This window comes from Rutilus rutilus, assembly GCF_951802725.1.
Source record: "Rutilus rutilus genome assembly, chromosome: 3".
NCBI lineage: Eukaryota > Metazoa > Chordata > Actinopteri > Cypriniformes > Leuciscidae > Rutilus > Rutilus rutilus.
Window position 1 is genome coordinate 2540861 of NC_140211.1, and position 23568 is coordinate 2564428.

Genomic DNA, 23568 nt, shown 5'->3' on the forward strand with positions numbered 1-23568 from the left:
CTCCTGAACAGGAATGTCATTACTGAAATTAAAGCACTGGGTATATAATTTGTATATTTGTTTAATTATATACTTTTTTTGTTTGACCATGTGTTTGTACTTTGTTTTTGGTGTCCTATGTCTTCTGAATATAAAACACAAAAGCCTGCACCCTTCTGCATAACATACATGTTTTATTTGTTTTGTTAAAGCATTGCTTTTTCTTTTGCTATAGATATTTATTTTACATTTAAAAATATAAAGCAATATTAATTGTGTTCTAAATTATTTTTTTCCCTTTTTTTTTTTTATATAACAAAAAGAACCGATACGAATACCGTTAAAGTACCGGATCAATAAGGAGTATTGGTAAGAGTAGTAATACCGAACGATACCCATCCCTATTGGCAGCAACAAATTAAAAGTTATGGCCAATTTAACTGTGAATAAATTCAGTATATATACGCCTGCCATATGTTGCCACCCCTCAAAAATTCCTGCCCCCCTCTCGCAACCCCATAAATATTTTTCTAGATCCGCCCCTGGACTATATACAGTGAAATTCATTTATAAATAATTTATATATATATATATATATATAATTCAGAAAGTAAAAAAAAGAAGCAGGAATGAACTATTATATTGGATATTAACATCCAATAGTGTAAATCGCGGCAGCAGCTTCAGGTTGGTAGTCCATGTTGTTCCTTTACATCCGGGGTTCTTCCCACCGGAGCCTCACTTTCGATTTCAAAATGGCGGCTGCGTGAGATCAGCGTATTAAGGCTTTAAAGCTTGTGGGAGACAGAGGCAAAGAACAGCGTTAATGCAAAACTCAATTTCATCGGCAACATTTGGTCATTAAAGTGGAAGAGTGCAGCCAATTAGCTGTGGATTTACACATTTTAATATTATTTATGTCGTTCTACCTTGTGCACTTGGCCTATAGGTTTATAAAGTCAACGGAAATCATTAAAGGGGTGGTATAATGCCCTTTTCACAAGATGTAAAATGGGGGGAATTATAATAATAATAGTTTTCAAAATTTTAGAATATACATAATACCATAGTTTGTTAACCCTTGTGTGGTGTTCAAAACCCTATTAATGCTTTTAATGTTCCCGGTCAAAAACCAGCCTATAAAAAGTAGCTTATAAATCTCTTATTATACCATATAATCACCCAATATTAGATGAAATATTTTTGTCAACTTATTTTCTTTCAATTAGGACTGGTTTTATATTTCCCAATTATCTGAAAGTAGGCATCTAATTTTTTAAAGCATTATTTATGAATAATTTTCACAATATTAAATAAAATATGAAGAAAAATTGCTGTGTTGATCACACTAGTCTACTTTAATGTTTAATCAGGGTGTTTGTTTTGAAATGCTTTTCTTTTGTACAAAATGGCACAGTCACACTTGTGGTGTTCCCAATCAAAAATGACCGGCTGGCAAAAAATTGCTCATAAATCTCTATATTATCACCCAATATTTAATATTTTTTGTCAACTTGTTTTCTTTCAATTAGGACTGGTTTTATATTTCTATTTGCATCTGATTAATATGGGCCTCATTTATCTGAGAGTGATAGGCATCTCATTTTTTGAGTAAAAAAACAACATTTATGAATAATTTTCACAATATAAAATAAAATATGAAATAAATTTGCACTGTTGATCACACTTGTCTACTTTAATGTTTCACCAGGAAGTTTGTTTTGAAAAACTTTTATTTCCTACAAAATGGCGTCACACTTGTGGTGTTCCACTGGGCCACTGAAAGTGAACGGCAGAGACTGAAAATAAGAGAAAATGTAGCTTTCAGGAGCATGTTCATGTGCATGTGTTTGCAAACATCGAGCCCTTGGACCCGTGCATGTGTGGATGCATGCATACACATGCTACCCAAACACACACACACACACGTTAAAACACACAAACTATTTTGAATATTACACACACATTATTTTTCATAGAGAGAAACTTGGTCCTACCCTGAACTGCTTCTAATGTCCATTCATCCATCTGACACACACACACAAACACACACACACACACACACACACACACACACACACACACACACACACACACACACACACACACACACACACGTCTCCTTGTCTACATGAGCTTTGTTACCACGTGACATGACAGTAATATAAATCATGTACAATTACTTGAAATGCCCATTCCTAAAAAGATCTCTTTAAGCTAATGAAAACAACATTTACACTTAATTTTATGGTGTCCTTGTTAGATTGCAATTATTAAATGAAGTACTGTGTTACCATGTACTTACTATAGGGTTTAGTTGCATGTAATTATGCAACTAATATACTATAATAAGTCCTATAACAAGGACACTGTAAAATAAAGTGTTACCCGAACATCTGTCAGATTCAGAGCATTGATAAACGCTGTCAGGGATGTCGATTATCTCGTTTTTCACACACTGTCGTCGTGTTTGGTGAGTTATTTCTCTGCCGCTGGAAGATCTTCCCATTAGCCTGGACTCTCCACGTTACACTGGACACAGTGTCCATCCCCTGCTCCGAGAGGATCTGCCGGATCTGGAGAGCAGAGTTCATCAGTGATGGTGAGCGAGATGAGATCAGTGATGAGAGACGTTCATCTCACCTTCTCTTCGACGGCTGTCTTCACGGCGGATTCGTCCAGAGGTCCGGCTGATCTCACGGCCACGCGCACAAGCTGCATCCGACTCTGCCTCTGACTCTGACTCTGCCTCTGACTCTGACTCTGACTCTGACTCTGACTCTGACTCTGACTCCTTTCAGCTTACACACACACACACACATACTTCATGAATAATCAAGAGAACAGACTGACACTGTAAAAAATCTAGTGTGAATTCACAGTATATAGTATTCTTGGTTATTAACTACTGTTTTTTTTTTTTCAGAAAATTACCTTGCACTCATTTTATAGTAAAAATATGAATATAGTATTTACTGCAAATAGTTGTTTCAACTTAAAAAATGATGTGCTGCATTAAAAGGCTGTAAAATATGTAGTGTGAATTTACAGTATATTCTTGATTATTTGTCATTCTCTGCCTTTTTTTACAGAAATGAATTGTTTTTTGTTGACAGAAAATGACCTTGCATTAATTTCATAGTAAAAATGAATACAGTATTCACTGTAAAACAATTTTTCAACTTCAAGTTTGTGCTGCCTTAAAAACTGTTGAAAGAAAAATGGTGCGAGTTTACAATATATTTTTGCTTATCAATTGTAATTCTTTGTTTTGACAGATAATGACCTGAACATGATCTTGCATTCATTGATGCATAGTACAAATATACAGTATTCACTGCATAAATAAATAAAACATCCAACTTAGAAAAAAGAAGTAAGTGTTGATGTTGCTGTAAAGTTAAGTTAAATCTGAGAAAGTCAATCTAATACTAAATTTTAAGTTGTAATATCTAATTGCGACAATTATATTCTATTGAAATAAATTACTTTTCATTGTTTTAAAATCCAGTCAATATTTAAGGTATATTTTAATATCTGTATTTGTTGTTGTTTTTACAGTAACTGACTGAAATCCCGGTTGTATCAGAAATAACACTCACTGCAGAGGAACGGTAACAGATTCAGGCAGCTGTCATCCCCGATCAATCCGGTCCTTCTGATAAACATACACCTTTCATTCCCAACTCCATTATCAGGCTCTCCTGACAACCATTTCAGTGACAGCCAGCTCACTTTGCTCTGGTCCGACCACAGCCACAGGTTCATGGACAAGCCGATCCAGCCCTCAGATCCATTGTATGCAACGAGTAAACTTGTTATGTTTGTGTTGTCAGAGAGGCTACTAATGCTGGCCAGGTCGATGTAGTTCGTCCTGCAGAAACGCTGAGCATCACTCCACGACAGTTTGCTCGCATAGAAAATAAACTTGTTTCCTCCAACTGTTTTTGTCGGGACAGAGAAACATCATGTTAAGTGCATGAAACGCTCACACTGATGACAGTCAGCTTCTGCAATTCAAGGCTTTGATGAGTGAAATGTTTAGTAGACCTATTAAATGTGTCAGAAGCCTAGTGATGCACGGACATTACTTCCATTTAGCCCATACTGAAGATAAAGTTTTGGTAATTAAAGAGGTGTTAAATTAAACCACTCTTAATGTTCTACGGCAACATTTACAATTTGATGCTCTAGCATTTGTACTTGTAGTTTTTCTGTGTTTTGTGCATAAAATAGACATAGACTAATAGACGTGTAAATAACAGTAATAAACTCCACTGTTCGGTCAATGATTTACGCCCTCCAAAACCAATTCATCCAAAGCTTAAAATACCACAAATTATTCCTGTATTATTATTGTATTTATTTGTCTGTTCATTTATTTTTGATGTTCCAGATTCGCTGTGTGCGAGAAACATTTATTTCTTGTTGCTTAATTTATTATTATAATTTTTCTGCAGTGACTTTACTCTCTCTTTTGATCAATTTAATACGCCCTCGCTGAATAAAAGTATTGTCTTAAAAAAAAAAAAAAAAAACTTTTGAATGGTAGTGTGCACATTTTTTTTTAAATCATGGTTTCCACAAAAATATTGAGCAGCAAAAATTGTTTTTAACATTGATAATAAGAATTGCTAAGCACCAATAATAATCGATAATAACATAATGGAATGATTTCTAAAAGATCATGTGACACTTAAAACTGGAGTAATGATACTGAAAATTCAGCTTTGATCACAGGAATAAATGTAATTTTATAATATTTTTACATAGAAACGTCATTTTAAATTGTAATAATGTTGAACTGTTTATACATAAATGCAGTTTTGATGAGCATTTGAGACATCAAAAACATAAAAAAAAATCGTAATAATTCCAAACTTTTGTACCTCCAATGCAGTGCACCTCACTTTAAAAGTATCTGCCTAATGATGCTTACAAATGCAAATCAGCTGCAAGATGAGACAAGGCTTTAGGAAATGAAAAAAATGTACAACCCCATTAAAAAAAAAAAAAAAAAAAAACTTACGCTTGTAGCAAAAAAATGGTTTTTCTTCATCACAAGAGGCAGTGTGCCAGGCTCCGTTACTTCTAATCACGCCACACTTGCTCTGAGTCTTGGTGGTCGTGTCTTCCGAGAGCCCCCAGTTCCTGAACACTAAGCCCTGATCTTGGTAGGACCAGCGCCATTCGCATAAGCCACCATACAGTCCCATCCAGCCTCTATCAAAAATCACTGAGCTGGTGATCTCCTGCATCTTAGATATGTCCTGATCGCTCTGAACCGTGGCCAGGTCCAGGTGATTCTCCCTGCAGAACGACTGGGCTTCGGTCCAGGTCTTTGGTTCCTGGATCAGAATGAAGTAGCACGAGGTCTTCGAGACGAGTCCTGTCGACAGCACAGTATTACATAAAAACACTTATTGTGGAAGGAAGTAATCTGATTTTAAATCAGCACAGATACTGTATAATGTGAGGTTAAACATTTGTATTCATTTTTGTTAGTTCTTGCTACAGTATTTGGTTACACTTAACAGTTTGGTTACACTTTTTTGATATAGTCCATTTTAGATGTTCTACTATATGGCAGCGACTACATGTCAGTTACCGCTCATTAATTTGCAAAAACGTCAACTATCTCTCATTCATTTGCAACTACATGTCAACTAACTCAATATATTGCAACTACATTTCAACTAACTCAATATATTGCAACTACATGTCAACTATCTCTCATTCATTTGCAACTACATGTCAACTAACTCAATATATTGCAACTACATGTCAACTAACTCAATATATTGCAACTACATGTCAACTATCTCTCATTCATTTGCAACTACATGTCAACTAACTCAATATATTGCAACTACATGTCAACTAACTCAATATATTGCAACTACATTTCAACTAACTCAATATATTGCAACTACATGTCAACTAACTCAATATATTGCAACTACATGTCAATTAACTCAATATATTGCAACTACATGTCAACTATCTCTCATTCATTTGCAACTACATGTCAACTAACTCAATATATTGCAACTACATGTCAACTAACTCAATATATTGCAACTACATTTCAACTAACTCAGTATATTGCAACTACATGTCAACTAACTCAATATATTGCAACTACATGTCAATTAACTCAATATATTGCAACTACATGTCAACTATCTCTCATTCATTTGCAACTACATGTCAACTAACTCAATATATTGCAACTACATGTCAACTAACTCAATATATTGCAACTACATTTCAACTAACTCAATATATTGCAACTACATGTCAACTAACTCAATATATTGCAACTACATGTCAACTAACTCAATATATTGCAACTACATGTCAACTATCTCTCATTCATTTGCAACTACATGTCAACTAACTCAATATATTGCAACTACATGTCAACTAACTCAATATATTGCAACTACATTTCAACTAACTCAATATATTGCAACTACATGTCAACTAACTCAATATATTGCAACTACATGTCAATTAACTCTCATTAAATTGCAACTAAATATCAACTAACCTCATTAAATTGCAACTACATGTCAACTAACTCCCAGAGTTAGGTCAGGGTTCGGGTCAGTAGAATAAGTTGATGTGTAGCATAGATATAAACACTAGATGTCGCCTGGGCTACGGCAGTTCATTGGAACGAATGCGTCAATAGAGCCGCCATCTTGGAACAGGGGAGCCCCTCGTCTGAGAGGCATCCAGCTGCAGCCCCGCAGACTCACTTCTTGCTAGACACCAGTGGCTGGACACCAGTGGATGGACAGCAGACGTCATTTCCGTATCGTCATTCACTTTTCAAATTGACGTCATTTCCGTATCGTCATTCACTTTTCAAATTGACGTCATTTCCGTATCGTCATTCACTTTTCAAATTTGACGCGCCATGCAGATGTCAGCGGTAAGAAAAAATTTACCATTTTACATATTTTGTATAGGAGAATGTTAACATTTATATAAGTTTTTTTTTTTTTTTTGTTACCACACTATTTTTTACAGTCCATCTACCACACACAACTTTTCACCTACATTGTTCAATTCCTTTTTTTTGTGGAAAGTTATTAATCGGATTTTTGTAAACTCTTATGAATTATAAGGTACTACCGGTATTTCATATGTGTCACTATACTTATTACGTAAACAATCTATTAATACTACCCTCTTCTTTTAGGCAAATCACATTAGTGTGCGTAAAGGGACGGAGCTACCACCAATACAGAAATGCACAGAGTGCTGCAGCCGGTATCACTGCCCGCTGTGCAATTCAACATTTTTTAAACCCACAGACCGATATCGTGTAATCATTCATTTAAAGGCTCACCTTGCGAGATCTGTAAAATACAAAGGTGGGTACATTTTCTCAATATGACACACCATTTGTATATTGTTTGAATCTGTAGTTAATGTTTTTTTGTGTTTGTTTCCACAGGCTATTGCATGTACAAGTGCAACCTTGGTTGCAAGGCACAGGCTCACTTTCATTGTGTTTGTAAATCTTTTTCTTTTTTCCCATAAGAATAGGTTAATCAATCATTTAAGTGAAAGCCATTGTATAGCACCTGGCAAAGAGCTCCAAACATTACTACCAGGAATGTAGTAAACAACTACCCTGTCATTAACATGTACAGCCTTGAGGGATGTGGTGAGCAGTCTAGAATTTAGACACCGGGCCCATTATGCTTGGCTGGAGAGTAAGTTTTTAATCAATTTTTCATTTCTGTATTGGCCTTGAATCAACACTTGTACTCTAATATAGTTAAATATAAACATGCTCATTCTAATCATATTGTACATCTGTTCTTGCTTTAGGTGTGGTGAATGTCAAAAATCTGCCCCAGGCTGTAAGAGACATGTGTGTCCCTTTTAAAATTGTACAATGCAGAAATTGGAGATGTTTTTTCAAAGACTGGGTGGGGTACTGTGGAAACGGAAGACGTGGAGACCTGCGAGGGTTTTATACAGACCCTGAATTTCCTGAGCATTGCCCAGACTGCCAGGTTTAGGGGGCAGGAATGAGGTGTGGTGTGCACAGTGTGCAATAGTTTATTTGGAACTGTTCATGTTTTATTTTCTCTTGAAATAGGGACTTCCCCCACAACCTTACGGGCCTGACTGTGGCATCTTCATTCTGATGGTCAGATTAGACTAATTTGACTAATTAGATTGTGTAATTTCCAATAAATATTGCAAAACCATGAAGTGTTAATTTGATCTGGATTTTTTGGTAAATTGTCTGATCATGTGAATCTACGTATATATTTTAAAAACAGAAGTGGTTACATTTACAAAAAAATAAAATAAGAATTGAATATCCAAATGGGCAAGGCAAAAAACTGTGGTCAATTAACATGTACAAGTCTGTTGTATTGACAAAACGTTATAGTCCATTAGAGCCCGACCGATATGGATTTTTGGGGGCCGATGCCGATATTAACTCGAAAAGAGCCGATTTATAAGCCGATATTTAGATTTTGAAAATAAACTGGATATTAGACCCATTTCCTATAAACTGCACTTACACAACATTCAAAATATCTGCCTGTTCTATGTATGTGGGCTGTATAAATACAAACTTAAGATATGAAACGTAAAGTCCTTTGAACAAAAAAAAACACAACAACAACCAAATCAAAGTTACCAGTTTTAAAAAGACTTGGTTCATAAATATAACTTTGAATAGGACTGAAGACAAATTCTGTTAAGTTCTGATAAATAACAACAACAATCTCTCTCTCTCTCTCTCTCTCTCTCTCTGCGTCTCGCGCGTGCACCCCTCTCTCTCTCGCTCGTTCTGCGTCTCGCGCGCACCTCTCTCTCTCTCTCTCTCTCTCTCTCTCTCTCTCTCTCTCTCTCTCTCTCTCTCTCTCTCTCTCTCTCTCTGCGTCTCGCGCGCGCACCTCTCTCTCTCTCTCTCTTTCTCTCTCTCTCTGCGTCTCGCGCGCGCACCTCTCTCTCTCTCTCTCTCTCTCGCTCTGCGTCTCAAATTGTAAAAAAAAAAAAAAAAAAAAATCACTGTTGTTACAGTGCGTAAATCAGACCTTTCAGGCTATAGCGAACGCAAATAAGCCTTATGCCAACATTATTATTAGCCTACAACTAAATTGTCGTCATTAAATAAGAAAACTAAATAATTGTGTAGATGATTTGCTTTGTGTAACCCGACATCAGACATTAGGCCGAAGTATTTTTTGCACACAGTGCCGCGACCAATTCTGTTTCCTCACTCCTTTATGACTGCCTGCACATTCACTGTCCTCGCGGCGGCTGCAACTTGCCTCTCTAAAATTAGCTTATCAATGCATATCTAAATTCGCGCCTTTCTGTATCTTTGAAAAAAGAAACAAAAAAGATGCCGCAGCCAATGAGCAGCCGGCGGGGGCTGGCTGCAGGACGACTCAATCTCCACGGACAGTTTTTAATATTTTATCAGACAATATCTACTCAATATTTTGCTTAAGTGTAATTTTCGGGACAATTAAGGCCGGATTCGGGACAACAGCTCAGATTTCGGGACTGTCCCGAATTTTTCGGGACTTCTGGTCACCCTACCATGAACTCACTTAACCGTTGATTCTCTGCATGACTTTGGCTGGATCAGGAAACTGCAGGATATGTGGCGCGTTATACATGAGTGTTGTCAACTAGGACGTAGAACGCCCTCTGGTTGACAAACGAAATCACTCATGACATGGTTGAATGAGTTTCATCCGGTTTTTTTTTTTTTTTTTTTTTTATAAATCGGCCGCTATAAATGCCGATACCGATAGATTGGAAAATGGCATGCCTAATATCGGCCGATAATATCGGCCTGCCGATGTATCGGTCGGGCTCTATAGTCCATTGATTCTAGGCTGAATTTAAGTCACAAAAAATAGTGATATGATCTGAACAATATATATTTTCAAGGTGGTTCTTGTGAATGCAGTTTGCATGAATTATTGATGTTATAATATTAAGTATATTATTGAGAATTGTTTTATGTAAAGAGATTTGCACACAGCTTTTATATTATATATTTTAAGTCATAAAAGTAAAATGACAATACGGAAAAGACATGTGCAATTAAGCCTGCAAAGAATGCTGTCTATCCATAGGTGAAAATATAAAATAAATATATGTCAATCCAGAGGTGAAAATAGGAAATAAAATTGCTGTCCATCCAGCGGTGAAAACGGAAATTAGCAGCGAAACAGAAATGACGGAGAAAATGGAAATGACGTAGGCTGTCTATCCACTGGTGTCCAGCCAGTGGTGTCTAGCCGGAGGTGAGTCTGCGGGGCTGCAGCTGGATGCTATTGGCCTCGTCTTTAATGCATCAGCATCAATGTAGGCAAAGGTCTAACGGAAATAAAATCACCATAAATCGTCAGGAATGCGATTTTCTAGTTTTTTTGGTTCGTTCCAACGGTCAGACATGTATTTACCATTGAGTCCAGAGAAAATGTAAGGTTTTGATATTAAGATAATTCCTTCTTTTTCAAAATATAATGCATAGTGCTAGTGGCCTAAGTTTATTAGTCACATTCTTCCACTTGAGTAAACTTAGAATGAACTATCGCTATATATATAAATGAGCAAAACTTGGCCACTAAATATTTAATATTCAGTTATTTTAATGATCACAATTAAAGTAATTTTATTCAATTGAACAAGCGCAACATTCAGCATTCAATCAAATATTCTAAAAGATGTATTATTAATAATAATGTTATTTCAACATAATATCTCGTTATTTCGTCATAATATGTGTGCGTGCAACAAGCAAGAAGTGCATTTGTAAATCCGGTGACGCGTGCATTGATTTTTATTAATAAACTAGTATTTTCTGACAGTGTCGACTGCAAACATGAAGTTGACGATCGCCATCTCCGTAGTGAACGCGCCTATAGAGAGAAATGCACATAATGGATTACATAATCAGGGAGTGGCCTTTTTCTTTTCGTTTTGAATTATTTCGTTTAAAGACAATTCAAGCTTTGTGTATTTGATGTATTTCTCTATTGGGTATTGAGGATCAACTCCTGCATATTGTACATTTTAAACACAAGGGTTATTTCAAATAATATCTAAAGAGTACAGCACATTCACAGTTCATTTTCTGTGCGAGAATCACAGTTCATTTTCTTCCTCCAAGCAGAGAAATGTACACTTAACTTATAAGAAAACAACTTGACTACTGCCATCCACAGAGTAAATGTAATCCCTTGCTGTCTGGTTAAGATTTTGTTCGTGTGAACATCCATATGCAGCACCATGAATTCGAAGTACAGGCGGAGATAGCAGCGTTACCTAGCTACTTCCTATGACAAGACCCCTGTTCAAAGATGGCGGTGGTTTTGACGCATGTTTAGACCCCAAGGCGACATCTAGTGTATATATCTATGGATGTGTAGTAGCAAAACTTACTTATAGTCAGCAGAATATCTGTCGAGGAACATCAAAATAAAGTGTTAGCAGATGTCTTCTAATACTATAATGACTGTTAGTTGATATGTAGTTGCAAAGTTCCCTTTCAGTCGGGTAACGTTCGACTTAGTCGATCGTACCGACTGATGGGGTATCACGCCAGGGAGCCAGATGTCTTCAATATAGTATTCAAATCAAGCCAAATGAGCTTTGGCAGGTGCACAATCCCCGCCCCGCCCTGCAGCGCGGGTATAACAGGGAAGTGGATGCACCCAACATTCATTCTTTTCGCTTCGGAGCCGATCAGTTGTTATGTCGATATCTCTGAAAGTGACCTGAAGGATGCGTACTTTCACGTCTCCATCCTGCCGCGACACAGGCCATTCCTGAGGTTCGCGTTCGAGGGTCGGGCGTATTAGTACAAAGTCCTACCCTTTGGACTGTCTCTGTCCCCCCGCGTCTTTACGAAGCTCTCGGAGGCGGCCATTTCTCCCTTGAGAGAACAGGGGTTCGTGTCCTCAACTACCTCGACGACTGGCTGATACTGGCTCAGTCGTGGGAACAGTTGTGCGAACACAGAGACTTGCTGCTCCAGCATATCAGTCTATTGGGTCTTCAGGTCAACTGGGAAAAGAGCAAGCTCACCCCCGGGCAGAGCATCTCTTTTCTGGGTATGGAGTTGGACTCGGTTAAACAGACGGCACGTCTAACGGAGGATTGTGCCCAGTCGATGCTGAACTGCTTGGATACGTTTAACCCTCTGGGGACCAAGGTGTTTTTGGAGCCCTTGAGATGTTCTGACATGCCTTGAAATTTGTGCTTTTTTCAGTTATTTATAAACATGTTAATGGCAAAGGTGTAAATTCACTCTATATAGCACAAACAGGGCTACCAAAATATGCGGGCAACGTGTATGTAGATGTTTGTGCGTGGTTATTGGAAAAAATAAAAATGAAAGTGGCTGAATTAAGACCACAAAACACATATTAAATATGTGTCCACAAGACTTTTGTCTAATTGATGTTGTACCTTTGAGTACTGGCTTCAAAATTATGTGAAAATAGTCTTGCTTTATCGTTCACAAAAAAAAATACATTGATTTAAATGGTGTAAAACAGGTTTTGCTTGGAAAGCCAATATGTGAGGGGGGCGTGAAGGAGTAGTTTACACCTGGGTTGTCCCACCCACTCTGCATAATGACTCTGCATAATTAGCCATTCATTCAGGTGTGACACTGACTGAGCCACAATGCAAGGACAATGCCTATATAGAAGAATACTTATATTGACCATTTAAGATTTCGCTTACATCTATCTTGTAAATATTTTTAGCTATTTTATTAAAAATGTTACAATTAAAACAATAATTACAATTTCAACAATATTTCAAGTGTACTCTTTCTTTGTAAAAAAAAAAAAAGAAAGAAAAAAAAGATTATAGGCCTACATTTTATCATATGTATTCATTAGTTTGAATATAGCCAACATTGGAACATCTAACATCTTAGTCTATGACTTTATTTTTAACAAAAATAGTGTGACTAACGCCTGACTAACGTTGTTTTATTGAAATATCAGGGCATATAAATGTTAATTTACGTTGCTTATACAAATACATTTTATTTCAACATATTCCAGTCGATTTTTACTCATCTCAGTAGGCTATGGCAAAGCAGTTTATTCTTTCACACACAGACACGCGATTCATATTTAGGCTAAACACTCTTAACAAATATGTACCCTTCATTCATCTCACAGAAACGCGAGTCATATTATAGAAATGCGATTCATCTTTTTGCGGTTTACAGGCCTACACTAACGTTATTCCACACTTGAGAAAAGAAAACAGCCTACCTCACTCCTCAGCGCGATCTGCTGCTCATATCAGGAGATATTTCGCCTCATCAGCACTGTGGAAACTTTTCTCCATAAAGGCTATAATGTCTCACTCGCGACGCGCTTTGTTTACAGCTGATGTGGGCGTTTCACAGACTGAAATGGTTCTCAGAATTTGCATTTGAATAGCGTGCGCTCTCCGGGGAGTGGTCAAATTACTGTGAATCATCTCGTAATGAGGTCGACTGGAGTCGCTCTCTTTGTATACAGATTACAGAAACTAAGAATATTTGTTTTTTATATAAATGACTTCAATTAAAAGATGCGATCTCAAGCTTTATGCCCGTGGGTCTGTTTGCCTGTTTGACTGAATTTTCGCGGAGTTATAGATCATTTTCGAACGCGTTTCAAACGGGAGTTTACTGACAGAGAGAAGGCAGAAATCGCATCATCTTAATTTTTCTTTATTTGTCAAAAAGCAAAACACTTTATTTTTATTGTGAGTATACAGAAAAAAAATAGAAACTGAACAGGATCGATTGATGTATTACACGAAAATGAAAGATCAAAATTAACAGAGCATTTAGTGTTTATTTTCATTGCTAAAAAAAAAAAAACGAGCAAACCGCGCGGGCGCGTTTTTGGTCCCCAGAGGGTTAAGAGCAGGAAGGTGGTTCCACTGAAATACTTTCAGAGGCTCCTGGGGCATATGGCTTCCGCAGCGGCAGTCACGCCGCTGGTTTTTTTTGAATATGAGACCACTTCAGCATTGGCTTATTGGCCAGGTCCCATGGAGGGCGTGGAAAGACGGGAGGTTCCCGGTTGCGATTTCTCGAACTTGCCGGAGAACCTTCCAACCTTGGACAGACGCGGTGTTTCTCCAGTCCGGTGTGTCCATGATACAAGCGTCCAGGCATGCGGTGGTGTTCACAGATGCCTCCAAGACAGGTTGGGGGGCCACGCACGACGGGTATGCAGTAGCAGGACGCTGGACAGGTCCTCATATCAATTGCCTCGAGTTAGCGGTACTACTTGATTTGAGACGCCTCAAAACGCCACTGCTCGGCAAGCATGTACTGGTCAGATCGGACAATACCACGACCATGTCGTACATCAACAAGCAAGGTGGTGCACGTTCACGTCATCTGACACAACTCGCCCGTCTCCTCCTTTGGTGGAGTCAGAAGCATCTGAGGTCGCTTTGTGCCATTCGTATTCCAGGTCTGCTCAATCGTGCCGGCGACAGGCTCTCATGACAGCAAATAAAGCCGACGGAATGGCGACTCCACTCCCAGTCGGTTCAGCTGATCTGGGATCGTTTTGGGGCCGCACAGGTAGACCTGTTTGCCTCTTCAGAAACGACCCACTGCCAGTTGTTTTATTCACTAACCAAGGTGTTGATGCACTGGCACACAGCTGGCTGTCGGGTCTACATAAGTATGCGTTTCCCCCAGTGAGCCTAATTCCACAGTTACTGTGCAGAGTCAGGGAGGAAGAGGAGCAGGTCTTGCTAGTTGCCCCTTATTGGCCCAACCGGACCTGGTTCTCCGAACTCATACTCCGCTCTTCAGCCCCTCCCTGGCCCATCCCCCTGAGGGAGAACCTTCTCTCTCAGGGGCAGGGCACTATTTCGCACCCACGTCCAGACCTGTGGAGACTCCAGGTCTGGTCCCTGGACGGGAAGTGGAGGTTCTGAGGGGTCTACCACAAGCTGTCGTAGACCTCTGCTAGAGCCCCCTCCACGAGACTGGCTTATGCATCGAGGTGGAAACTGTTCATCGATTGGTGTTCTCACGGAGAAAACCCCCGAGTTTGTTCGGTCGGATCGGTGCTTTCTTTCCTGCAAGAGGGGTTGGAGCGAGGGCTGTCTCCCTCCACCCTCAAAGTGTATGTTGCCTCTAATGCCGCACATCACACGATGCAGTTGGTGAGAAATCCCTGGGGAAGCACGATCTGATCGTCAGGTTCCTTAAGGGAGCAAGGAGGTTGAATCCTCCTCGCATCTCTTCCATACCCTCTTGGGACCTATCTCTGGTGTTAACAGCACTTCAGAGACCTCCCTTTGAGCCCCTGCGGACACTGGAGTTAAAAATTCTGTCTCTCAAGACAGTTCTCTTGCTTACACTGGCTTCTATCAAGAGGGTAGGGGACCTGCACGTTTTCTCGGTAGACGAATCGTGCCTGGAATTCGGGCTGGCTGACTCTCAGGTGACACTGAGACCTCGGTCCGGATATGTGCCGAAAGTTCCCGCTACTCCCTTTCAAAATCAAGTGGTGAATTTGCAAGCGCTGCCCCTGGAGGAGGCAGACTCAACCCTAGCTTTTCTCTGTCCAGTCTGCGCTTTACAAACTTATTTGGACAGAACGCAAAGCTTTAGAACCTCAGATCAGCTCTTCATCTGTTTCGGAGGCCTGCAGAAAGGGAAGGCAGTCTCTAAGCAAAGGCTGGCCCACTGGATAGTGGATGCCATCATCTTGGCGTACGATACCCAAGGTGTACCTTGTCCCCCAGGGTTGCATTCCCACTCCACCCGGAGTGTTGCTGCTTCCTGGGCGCTGGCGCAAGGTGGCTCGCTGGCAAATGTTTGTAGAGCTGCGGGTTGGGTGACACCTAATACGTTTGCTAGGTTTATAGCTTACGTGTTGAGCCAGTAGCTTCTCAGGTGCTCTCTTCAAATAAAGGGCACCCTTGAGTCAAGCACGCTCATGTCGGCTTGCTACATATGATAACACTGCAAATCACATTATCCAATCCAGGACATATATTACTTGTTATTAAGTGGATAAATATGAAACAATTAATACTAACTAGTTAAATTAACAAACAATGACATTTAGTCAGTATCAAACTCACCTAGCAAAAAAAGTAGATGAGTCATTTTTTGGATCGTCTTGGTTGCTCACAGGTTTGTTCACTGAAATAAATAAAACCTGCATGAGATACATACAAATGGGACAAAAATAATGATTAAATAATAACGTTAGCAGGTTTTAAAAAGGTTGGACTAAAAAAATGCATATTAATCAGTTTTTACTTTAAAAACGTGAAGTACTCTCATAGTGTGCCAGACTGAAAAGTCTCAAGACAAGAAACTCATGCAGTGCCATGTTAAAAAAGATATGCAATAAGCAATTATAAGAATAATATTGCCTAATAATGTACAAAAATATACAGTATTGACAGCACAAAAACTTAAATTATTTACGAATGAACTCTACTAACATACAAATTTGTACTTATTCCTATTTATGCATATTAAAATCGTGGCATTAATGTTTTGACTATATTGCATTTGTCTTATCAATTACGTTTTCAGTTGCATTTATTAAATGCAGTTTACTCATTTAAGAAATAACATTTCATGCCTTCTGCTGCAAACTCGTTTCAGAGGATTAGCCTAGATGGTGTTAAACAAGACTACACTTTAAAACCTTAAAAATACCTTCTTTAATCGTTTAACCTTTTTGTAATATTTAGTTTATTTACTGTGAGACACAAAAGGCGCTTTCTCCTATAGAACCATAATACACCAAAACACAACATAAATTCACAAAAGACATCAATTTGATTAGCTTGATGTAATCCAAATCTCTAGAATCCATGTTTGCAAGAAACATAATTATTTATACTGTTTATTTATACAGAATTTATTTATACATAAATAAATGTGAAAATAAATGAAAGTGGAAATAAATAAATAAATAAAAAAAATGAAAAAAAAATGTGGAAAGATATATAATTATACATAAATAGGGAAATAAAAGTATAAATAGTAATTTTTTTTTGGTAAGTGGTAAGTTTAGGTTTAGGGTTAAGGGATCTTACATTTATCTATAAAACGGTATTAAGGGAAATTATACAGATATCTTTATGATATGAAAGACTCGTAAATAGTTCACGTTTTGTTGCTGTAAAATCGTAATAATGTTATGTTTAAATGTTGCAGATACGTCCATTTCATCCATTTCAGCATCTATCCAAACGTACAAAAAGTACGTTTTCTATCTTTGAAAATTACATACCTACGTATTAACAGTGAGACCAGGCTGAAAGGTCAGATTAAATGGAAAAACATCTTGACTTGAATAATGACAAATAAAGAAGAGACAAACGAGTACAATAAGATCAATATCACAGTAGATTTAAATTTATCTGCATTAACAGACTGAAGATCAAGCCTCTGTGTTCTTTCAAAGCTTTCATTTTCAGCACTTTATTCTAACTTTATTCCTAAAATAAATGTTTATTTATTCATTACCTTTCATGGAAAACCTCCTGCGGATCAGAACTTCAGTGTGGAGACGTCGAGACTGATTCTCGTTCTGACTTTGCTGCATAATAAGGATCCTTATTTAAATGCCATCTCAGAGCATGAAAATAACCAGTAACTGATATCTTCCTCATGGAAATGGATCATTTTTACATGCTTGTAAAAACAGCATCTCCCTGCTATTTTCTTCCATTGGGGTCTGTGATGTTAAAGGTGCATTGCGCAAGTCTCTGAGTTTTTGCAGAACTATGCCCCCTTCTGGCGACACGCGAAACTGCAACCAGAGTTGTGCACGCGGTTACATGGAGTTTGCGCTGGGGTTTGGGATGAACTAGAAGCCGGTCTCTTTGAATCCATCTTCTACTTTTGCAAAAGTCGCTTGAGTTGTCTTCGCTGATGCGGATAATGGCGGCGAATACACAAACCTGTCAGACATAACCAGGTGAGCGTGAACGCGCATGACGTCACGCCCAGTCGATTCCGACCCGAATCCCTCTTATTTATTTTACTGTACAGGATTATAGAGGCAATCGCAGTGATTCAGCCCATCAGGCAATTGTTTAAGCATGTATGGGTTAGAAAAACGGGTATTTTTAACATGAAAAGTTGCGCAATGCACCTTTAAAGAGTTTATTTAAATAACACTTGCCTGACGGCTAATGCTACCGCTAACCCGGACGTCGACGTCACTTCACCTTTAAGAGGCCTGATTATTTCAGGACCTTGAAACAAGTCATTATTTTTTAGTTTATGTATTGCTTTGGTTACTTGCATTTAAAACCGAGTTAAACATCCTCTTGTGCCTTTGTGCTATTTTTTGTGCAAAGAAATAAGTCAACATTTATCACTATGATAAGAAAATCTTAGTTTCATATAACCCCGGTTAAATAAAAGGGAATTACGTTTAATTTATTCACAATTTATTAACATCTTATTTCCCTAATACATTTTAAAAGTAAAGTGTAAAAGTGATTTAAGAAAAAAAAGTCGAAGTTTTAAGTTGTTTAGTTGATTGGTGATTGACCAATGAGAGCGCTCTGTCATCACACGCCCTGGGTGTGTGTGTGTGGACACGCTTGCGTAATGAGGGAAAAAAGCTGAGCATGATAGAGGAGAAAAGACGTAAGCTGATCTTTGCGATCTAAGTTAAAGGAATATAGTTAAAAGAAAACCTTCTGAAAAGTAGAGAAGCGTTAAATTGATTCTTGTATGGTGTATGGAGAAGCTGATTGAATATTTTACTCCGGGGTTATAGTGAACCGCGTGGGTATTCCTTGTTCATCGACACCATTGTTGGCCATTGCTACTGCACTCTGAGACCTCCCCTGAGCACTACGGGTAGTTGAGTTTAAAAATCTGTTTTTAAAGATACAGTTCTCCTACTTGCTTACTCTATCGAGAAGGTAGGGGACCTGCACACATTTTCGGTCAACGAATCGTGCCTGGTTTCGGGCCGGCTAACCCTCATTATTGAGACCCCGGCCTGGATTGTGTCCAAGGTTCCTTCCTCTCCCTTAAAACGGGACCAGGTGGTGAGCCGGCAAGCACTGTCCCGGAGGAGGCAGACCCATTCCTGACTTTTCTCTGTTCCTCCCGCTAGTGCGGTTTTTAAGACAGAATGCAAAGTCTCATGACCTCTCCAGCTCTTGTCTGTTGCGGAAACCAGCAGAAGGGAAGGCGGTTTCCATGCGGAGGTTGGCCTACTAACAAAATTAGTGGTTGTCATCATCCACCTGGGTAGTGAGCTCCTCCAAAAAGAGAGTTTAGCTCCTTCCTGGGTGTTGACACGAGTGCCTCGCTGACAGATTAAGAGTTGTGGGCTGGGCGACACCAGCACATTCGCTTGGAAATTAGCCTATGTGTCGAGCCAGTTGCTTTCCGTGGGCTCCCTTCACACGAAGCCAGCTTCACCTTAGCCCGGTTTGTAGTGTCGGCTGCGCCATTCTCCTCCTATGGTCTGGATCCCTCTTCCAAACCCTGTTGAGTTCCTCCTCAACCCGTCGGTGTTGGATGTGGCAGAGCGTCTGATGCTAGGCCTATCACTTGTATGCTTGTGTAACTTGTGGTTGGGGTCCATATCTTGTGATCCCTATGGCAATCCCATATTTGTATTCTTCCACAGTTTGACTCCCTGCGCCGAGCCCATGTCTTCCCTTGGCAGAGCCTGCTCTGCCGTCACTGTCCGGTTGCGTCTCCTCCCTCTTATCAGCTGGAGCCACCTCAGTGACATGCAATATGTTTTACTACCCGCTAAGTTCGCTCAGTCCATATGTGTATTCTCCACATGTTATCTCCTTCGGGCAGGATGTGGCTTCCGCAGCGTATGCCTTCCAACGAAAGGCACGCTTCCCAGTGGCCCTGTCCTATTCCACCTCAATATGCGGGAAGATCAGGAGGCTTTTGTCTAGGCACTGGAAGGTGTGGCGTCTTAGATGACTAGTGGCGTCTTAATAGGGATCCCAATCGGTCGACTAGGACTACTTCCCTGAAGGAGGGAATGGAGACTTAGTCCCCCGGCCACTATTGCTGTACCACCACTGACCGGGGTCCGCTCGGCTCCTCAGCGAAAAATAACTGGTGCGTGTATCCACTTCCGTATTTATTCCCGCACTTCGGGGCGTGTGATGAGATTCATGCACGCCAATGTCCACTGGCTCGTTTTTACAATACTCGAAGATGACAGGCTCCCTAGCGTGATCCCAATCAGTCAACACGTCGACTACGTCTCCGTTCCCTCCATCAGGGAACGAGGGTTACATACGTAACCGAGACGATGCCCTTTATGCTTGGTATTGTTTCTATAATTTGACCTTTAAGAAACTACAAACTTTAAACTGTTACAAGCTACTGTGATCAAGGAAGCTGAAATGTGCCACCAAAACGTTTTTTGTAAATGTTACTTCTATACGATCTTACTATAAAAGTATAAACATTGAATTGCTTTTTGCTTCTGTACGTGTTAGTATTATGTCACTTCAGGGTGTAGAAAACATAAACCATTAACAGCAGCTAATAATTCATCAAAAAAGCTGCAACACGGAGCAAATGTTACAATAGACAAATGCAATGTTAACATGCACCTGGACGAGCTCAGTTACTGGTTATTTTCATGCTCAGCGATGCCATTTAAATAAAGAGCCAAAGTGGAATGGAAATCAGTGTCTGTGTTTTCAGACGGAAACATTTTGCATCTTTAAAACAACACAAGGTTTTGCATGAATTGGTCATATTGTTTACAACCAAACGAACTGCACTGGAACACATATAACTACATTATAACGATAAGACAACAGAAAAATGTGTAAAACTACACAGACGTTGGTTTTTAAAGCCTGTAAAGTGTGATCCATATCATAGGACCTTTAAAATGCAATAATTCACTTCTATCAACAGTTCAGATAGGAATAATGAATATATATTTATTTGCTTATGAATAGTAAAATGCCGGCTATAAAAACAAACATATTTAAATTAACTTTTTAAATGTAAGTTCAGGGGGAATCTGTTAATGCTGTCAGTCACTTTAAAGCGACCGCTTACCTCGATTCCCTGACAAATTACATAATTTTTTTCTTATTTATAAAGGTTCTTTATTTGAATCTTATTTCCATTAAGAGCCTTTAACATCAGTGGAAACTTTCCATTTCACAAAGGCTTCTTTATAGTGGAAAAAGTTTAAAAAATTGTTCTTCACATACAAAAAGGTTCTTTAAGAAATGATCGCTGAAAGGTTATTCATGGAACCTTTATTTCTAAGAGTGTGTGTTTTGAAATATGGCAAATTTCTCTTTATACAGTTTAAGCAAGAGAAGTTTCTAAAGTGACCTGCAACATACATTTGGCGACTGCTAAATGTTTAGACAATTATTTAACTTTACAAGTAATATTTTCTAAAATGATTTGCACATTTGGAGGCATTTTTAAGGAATTAAACACTGTACTTAGTATAACTCTTAGACTATAAAGTAAAGTCTCATTGATAATCTCTGTTAAGAAAACATTTCTATCTCATAAGCTGATGGAGCTCCTGTATAAAGCAAGAACAGCTTTGAGCCAGATATCAGCTGTGTATATCAGTTTTATTTTTAAACACATAATTATTTGAAGGTAATTATTATAGTTTTTTGTATATATTCAGATGATTTTAGAACAAAAAGAAAAGTAAATTGGCCAAGTTAAATACGTATTTCACCACACACACTCCACATGCAAAGTAGTTTCCAACACTGATGACACACATTTGGAATCTTCTGAAAGAATGTAACCAGTGTTCTCTAAAAATATTCTTGAATTAAGTAAGAATTAAGTATTAGCTTCCGTAACCGAGCTGCCATCTTCCTTCAGGTAGAAGCAAAGACAGAATAATTATATAAGGTCACACTTTATTTTGATGCTCCCAACAGACATTCGACAAACTACATGTCAACTTACACAAACCCTAACCTAACCCTCTAATCACTCTAATGTAGTTGCAATGTCACTTATAGTTATAAAGTGGACTCAAAGTGTAACCTTAAATAACAATTTGTTTAAAAGTTATTCATTAAATATTTCACTTTAATAACTTGAAAAGAACAGGGAGGACATTTGTTTTAAAAGTAATGTACATTTTAAATGTGATTATGTTCTAAAAATGAAAAGAAACTTTATTTGCATAATTGACCTCAAAGCTACAAAACTCTTATTTTGAAGTCTGAGGGTCTTTCTCCAAAAACATAGACAGCTTTAATGTCATAGAAAGGGGGACATCAGGTTTAAATCAACATAACCAAAGTGCATTTTAAGTCTGATTTGAACAAACTTTGCTCTACTATGTTTTATGCAGAATAAAACAGCTATGAAATACACTTAATCTTAGTTGTTAAACCACATTATATTAATTTCTTTAGGTATGCACATACTGTAGCTGTTTTAAAACAGAGAAAAATTGCATGTGCACCTTTATGATCAAAGATGTTTGTTTCCTTATAAGCAAACTGAGTGTTCACTGTAACTCGCAGAGGTTATTCTGACGTCACTCGTCAAGTTGCATTTTTCAAGTTCCAACTAGTAAAAAACACTGGAAGTTGTTACACACATTTGCATGAGTTGTTTCAGTATCCCAGAGTCAGAAAGTCACAGATGAACCAGCCAAAACAGTAAATGTTTCTCAAGAAGCTTCTTTTTTTCTGAAGGTTTTGACATCTTTGTGAAACTAATCCTTTTCTTTTTCTTTTTTTTGTATCCCATTTTGTACACTGAAAGTGCAATGTAACATGTTAAAGGGGCGATATGTAAGAATTTTCATGCATTAATTGCTTTTTAATGCCAATGTGAGATCAGCTTGCCAGAAAATAAGACCTTCCCCTGTGTCTTAAGTTGTCTTTGAAAGCCTGAAGATTGATTTTTATGTGGAGGACTTGGGATGTTTTTGGCGGGAAAATCCACCTCTCCTCCAATCAATGACACATGAAAACGAACGAATGCTTATACAATGTTCAGGATAACACCGAAAGAGCCGTTCTGTACTGTAATGTCAATGTGCCGTGCAAAGAAAAGGGATTCATTCAAACTATAGTCTCACAGAGACAGATCTATAGTGTCTATAGCAGGGGTCACCAACCTTTTTGAAACTGAGAGCTACTTCATGGGTACTGAGTCATACGAAGGGCTACCAGTTTGATACGCTCTTCCGAAATAACACATTTGCTCAGTTTGCCTTTAGTTATACATTATTAATAATACTCATCTATGTGAAGACACTAATCACGTAAATTATTTCTCACAATAATTAGCAACAATGACAATAAAGGAGGGAAACAGATATCAATATTCAGCACTTTAATCTCAGTAATTGTTACATTTTTAGATGATCACTTACATCACTACATTTCATAGGAAAAATGTCCCGTTTTCACTAGCCACTGACAAACCCTTTTAACAAATCATGAACTGTTGTTTCAAAAAGTTATCAATTATGTAATGTTAGAAAAATCAACTTACATATTTTTAAATAAATCTTGTCAAATTTTGAACTGATGACCAAATCTGTGGCATTT